This window comes from Sarcophilus harrisii, chromosome 1, assembly GCF_902635505.1.
Source record: "Sarcophilus harrisii chromosome 1, mSarHar1.11, whole genome shotgun sequence".
Classification (NCBI taxonomy): domain Eukaryota; kingdom Metazoa; phylum Chordata; class Mammalia; order Dasyuromorphia; family Dasyuridae; genus Sarcophilus; species Sarcophilus harrisii.
In genome coordinates this window covers 124,081,834-124,087,916 of record NC_045426.1, presented here as the reverse complement: position 1 = coordinate 124,087,916, position 6,083 = coordinate 124,081,834, and positions in this window count along the sequence as shown.

The following is a 6,083-nucleotide window of genomic DNA, read 5'->3' as shown; positions in this document are numbered from 1 at the left end:
AGAGAGAGAGAGAGAACACCCATTATCCTTTATTTCCTTCAATAAAATCCTGCGTTCCTAATTGTGACTCTGTGTGTTGAAGAGGGGGTGAGGTAAGGGAATGGATGCAAAGGATGGGACTCTAATTTGTGCTGAGAAATCACTGAAAATCTGGTATGTGAGGCAAATAATTTTTCCTTGGGTAGAAGCTTCTTCAGGACATTTCTAGGGTCTCTTCTGGGGCCTTTTCAGAGCTGGTCTAGATTGGAACTGATTCATCTATCTGATTAATTTGTTAATTCAACAGATATCCATTGTGTATCTAATATTTGGACAGAATTCATCCTCCCAATTTCTCTATAGATGTTAAAAACTGAAACTGTTCCTGTCCTTCAAGAAGATTAGATTTTGCTAGAGGGAAATAAATTATTACAGATAAGTAAATACAAAGTAATCTGTATGTAGCACCTATGAATACTATTTATCCCCTCTCCCTAAACTTTGCACCTGCATTTTCTAGATCTGACTACCCTCCTTAGATAAGACCATGGGTCCGGATAACAAAAACAGTTCAAAGTCTTCACTAACATGTTTACTTTTATCAGTTAGCCAGAGGTCATAGTTAGTTCAAAGTGAAGGTATTTTACAACATAGTAAGAAAAATAACAATAAAGAATTTCTCCCAATAGATAGATTAAGATAGATTAAAGCCACCTATAGTTATGAAAAAATGCACTAAATCATTGTTGATTAGAGAAATGCAAATGAAAACAACTCTGAGGTACCACTATATACCTCTAAGATTGGCTAAAATGACAAGAAAAGATAATAACAAATGTTTGAGGGGATTTGGGAAAACTGGGACACTAATGCATTATTGATGGAATTGTGAACAGATCCAACCATTCTGGAGGGCAATTTGGAACTATGCCCAAAGGGCATCAAACTGTGCATACTCTTTGACCCAGCAGTGCCATTACTGGGTCTGTATTGCAAGGAAATCTTAAAAGGAGGGAAAAGGACCCATATGTACGAAAATGTTTGTAGCAGCTCTTTTTTGCCATAGCAAAGAATTAGAAAATGAGTAGATGTCCATCAACTGGACTGGCTGAACAAGTTGTAGTGGATGAAAATGAAGAACAAGTTGATTTTAGAAAGGTCTGGAAAGATTTACATGAACTGAGGCTGAACGAAACAAGCAGATCCAGGAATACATTGTACACGATAACAGGAAGAATGTTCGATGATCAACTATGAAAGGCTTGGTTCTTCTCAGTGGTTCATTGATCCAAAGCAATCTCAAGAGACTTTGGACAGAAAGTGTATCCAGTTCCAGAAAAAGAATTAAGGAGACTGATTATAAATCAATACCTGCTATGTTAACTTCTTTTTTCTTTTTTTTTTTTTTAATCTCTCCATGATTTTTCCCTTTTACTCTGATTTTTCTCTCCCAACATGATTCAGAAATTTAAAAATAAATTTACTAGGAAAAAAAAAAGAATTTTCCCTATAAACTCAGGGCACACTTTTCTAAAGATAAATACATCCCCATTATGAACACAGGAGCAGCTATGTGGTGCAGTAGATAGAGCACCAGCCCTGAAGTCAGGAGGACCTGAGTTCAAATCTTACTTCAGACACTTAACACTTCCTGGTTGTGTGACCCTGGCAAGTTACTTAACCCCAATTGCCTCAGCAAAAGAAAAAAAAGAAAGAATGAGAACTTTTATAAAAGGCCTTCCAAGAATCTTGTGCCAGTGAGGCCTTAGTCTTTGTCCCACAACTTCCTATAATCTTTTGTACCAGTCCAAATCTAGATGCCTGACTCCCGGCCACAAATTCTTTTTCCTAGGGCTTATCCACAGTGCTTTGCTTCATCTGAGCCTAGTCTTTACCCCAGAGCCTTTCATGACATCCTCTATCAGTCCCAGATTTCCTCCATTCAGGACCTACTGTAGAACTCCAGGATCCATCCCTGGGGCCTTACCCTCCCCCACTCCCTTACTTCTTCAGCCCTGCATCCCACTTCCTGGGACTTCATACGACAAAGCAGCAGTTGGACATCAAGGGATAGCTTTGACACACCTAGTCATCTGCTTCACCCAATCTATATCCTGTAGCTGTTACCTTGATATCTAGTATACTCTCCTTATGGGCAGCTAGATGGCCCAATGGATGGACGGCTGGACCTAGAGTCAGCAAGACTATCTTTGAGAGTTCGAATCTGGCCTTGGACACTTGGACACTTACTTATTAGTTGTATGACTCTGGGTCATTTACCGCCGTTGAACTCAAGTTTCCTCATTTGTTAAAATAATAATAATAATAATTTGAGCTGGAAAAGAAAATGGCAAACCACTTCAGTATCTTTGCCAAGAAAACCCCAAATGGACTCAAGAATAATCAAACATGACTAAAAAAATGACAACTAATACTATCACCACCTACTTCCTTTCTTCCTCAATGAGTTGAGTGCCCAGCTCACAATCTTTCTCTCTAATCCAATTCCTGCTCACAAACTAGGGAATATTAATGTACATATTGATGTTCCCACCACTATTCTGATTTCCCACTTTTTCAGTCTCATTAACTGACATGACTTCCAGTCCATCTTAGTTACAATACAGAAGTCATAACTTTGATCTTGACATCTTACAGGTAAATGTTCCATGAACTCTGAAATTCCTTTATTTGACTATTTTTTAATCATTTCACTTTTCTCCGTATCTTATAAGCCCTGAACATTTTCATCTTTACTATGTCCTCCAAACCTTTGACTCCTTAGTTCATTCCTGGTCTGTTAGCCCCACATTAGTTACATTTTCTTTCTTTCTGGAATTTTTCTCCTTGATGAATCAGTTCAATTGTACAATATCTTCTACACTTGAATCTTTTAACTCCTTGCCCATTGCCAATTGTACTTTGCCAAATTATGATCTAGTACCCACCTCTTGTTTCTATTCAGTCCTATCAAACAGAATTAGAAGAAATCATGAAATTATGTTGATTTGGTCCACTATGAATTTGTTACCTAATCTCAACTGGGCCCTTAAGCAACTCCTGTAGTCTCCTCCCCCTATATTCTTTTTTTTGTTTCTTTCTTTCTTTCTTTTCTTTTTTTCTTTTTTTTTTTTTTTTTTTTTGCTGAGGCAATTGGGGTTAAGTGACTTGCCCAGGATCACACAGCCAGGAAGTGTTAAGTGTCTGAGACCACATTTGAACTCAAGTTCTCCTGACTTCAGGCTGATACTCAATCCACTGCACCATCTAGCTGCCTCCTCCCCCTATATTTTTGGCTGAAAACCTCAATTGATATTTAATCTCCTCAAAGAAGTCTTTACTGTCCTTCTAACTCAAAGTACATTGTTCTCCCTCCTCCATCTTTCTTTGATCTAGTTTCTCCTTTGCTCCTATAACATGATTTATATTATATTTTTTATGTTGATATGTCCCCATAATGTTATATGGTTAGTTCTTGGGCAGGCTCAGTGTTATTATTTGTATCCTAAGCATCCAGCTTTGTGATTTACACTTTGTAAATACTTAATGTTTAATTGAATTGAACTCTTCCTTGCATGAGAGAGATTCCCTGCTCTCAATAAACTAAGTGTCGGGGGAGACTGGATTGAGAGATTTAGCATTCACATGATAATTTGAGAAAGAATGTTCAGTGCCAATGAATTATCGGTACAACAAACACTACAAGATTGCCAGCAATTCCCCCACCAAGTGCCTACTTTGTAGAAAGAGCTCTCCTCTAAACCAACTTTATAATTTACAAAGTCCTTTCTTCCCAAGAGCTCTGTGATGTAGCTAGTGCAGCTATTATTATCCTTACTTCATAGAGGAGGAAAGTGAAGCCTTGAAATTTTAAATGACTTGCACAATTGACTGATGACTACAGGGCTCAAACTCAAGTCTAGAGTCTGACTCTAACTTAATGAGCTTTTCATCATACCATAATGCTATGGGTTGGATTGTATAGGAGTGTGCTGGTGAATATTTAACAGCTGGCTCTCCAAAACAAAACAAAACTCCACAATGTATTTCTGGCACACTTTTACATTTGATTTTCATTATTAATTTTTTTCTATAATTTTCTTAAGTCTAGACAATCAACAAAATAATTAAGCTCTGAGGTGTAAATTTCTCACTAAATATTGCAGCACATCCTTAGATACAGGATCATTAAGAGGTGGTCTCTACCTTCTTGGAGCTTACAGTCTACTAGGAGAATAAGATATGCATCCAAATAATAATAATACAACAATAACAGTAGCTTTCATGTATTTCAAAATAAGTTTTTATTGATATATTCTATATCACTATAGTTTCCTCCAGTAGCCTCCTCTCCTGCTCCCCCCGAAAAAACCATCCTATATAACAAATAATTTTTAAAGAAAAAGAGGAAAAGATGGGGAAAATTATCATAACTTGAAAGTATTTGCATTGTATACTTGTGGACCTGTCTCCTTGGCAAAGGAGAGGAATAGGAATGACTTCTCATATCTTTTCTAAGAAGCCATATATGCTGTCTAAACTTTTGCAATATTAACTTGATTTTTTGGTAGTTCTTTCTGTTTACATTATTGGAGTCATCGTGTATATTGATTTTTCAACAAATATTTATTAAGTACCTACTATGTGTCAGGAACTGTGTTAAACACTGAGGATATCTCTAAGAAAAAGACACTCCCTTTCCTGAAGTAACTTGTAATCTAATGGGGTTGCATAACACATAAAAGAAAGTTAAAGGCAGGGCAGGGGGTACCCATGACCCTAGGTGAGGGGGTCACAATATTTCCTGAAATCAAAACCAGGCAGAGATGCTGATAGTAAGTGAAGAGTGATCAGGAAAACTCAGTTTTATAAAGCCCTTTATAGAGAAAAGCTTTTGGAGGAGTTGAGTGCTCCCCCTTTTAGCCCTCCAATAATCAAAAGGGAAAGAAGGAAAAGGAAGTCAAGATGAGAAAATATTGAGTATCTAAAATTGAGTTAATTAACATGATGAAATTTCAAGTATTCCATGTCATATTCTATGACATTCACATGCTATACTTTGTTGTTGTCAAGTCTTTGCTATCATAAAAAGTGCTGAATAGCTATCATTTATAAAGTTAACACTTTTTATCCTCATGTTAACCCTTTGAGGTTGTTTTTCAAGATGAGAAAAAAATGAAGCAGGCAGAGATTAAGTGACTTGTCCTGTGTCAAAACAACTAGTAAGTGTTTGAGACTTGAATTGAGGTTTTTCTGATGCTAAGTCCAGCATTCTCCTCATTGTATCACCTAGCTACCTTGGAGAAATAGCATGGTTAGTATATGAACTATCATTCAATGTCTGAGGAAAGATCATACACTACTGATGAACCCCTAATCTTTTCTACCTACAATGTATGGCATTCACAAAATAAAAGGCAAAATTCCACAATGACATAAACCTTACATATTTATTCTCTAGGGTTTTCATCAAATGAAACTCTAGAAATTTATCGTTGAGAGGCGTACCCTAGGAGAAGAAAGTCTTTCAAGAAAGAAAAACAAGGTCAGATCCTGGGAGAAACCAAAGGATCATCTTTCTGGATAGTCTCCATACTAAAAGAAGAGGGCATTTACCTTTGGTTAACAAAAAGATATTCCCTCCTTAGCCCTTTCCCTCTGAGAGTTCTCCTTTCAATATGGTCCTAAGAGGGAAAAAAGGGGATACTTCACCAAAATATAACCAATGTTCCTATTCTAAATCTGATCCCCACTCTAATTTCTGGGGGAGGGATGAAAACTTCAGACTAGTGAGAATGTGAACTGATTTGGTTTCCATAAATGAGATCATAGTAACTACCATTTATATATGAAGGAACTAGGTGGTTCAGTGTGATCCTGAGCAAATCACTTAATTTATGCTTTAAGCCGCTGGAAAAGGAAATGGCAAACCACCCCAGTACCTTTGCCAAGAAAACCCGATAACTTGGGCCACTAGGTCGTGAAGAGTTGGTTATGAACACAACACAACCACCCCCATTTACAGAATGTTTAAAAATGTTATTTCATTTATTCTTTTTTTTTTTAATAACTTTTTATTGACAGATATTTCATTTATTCTCACA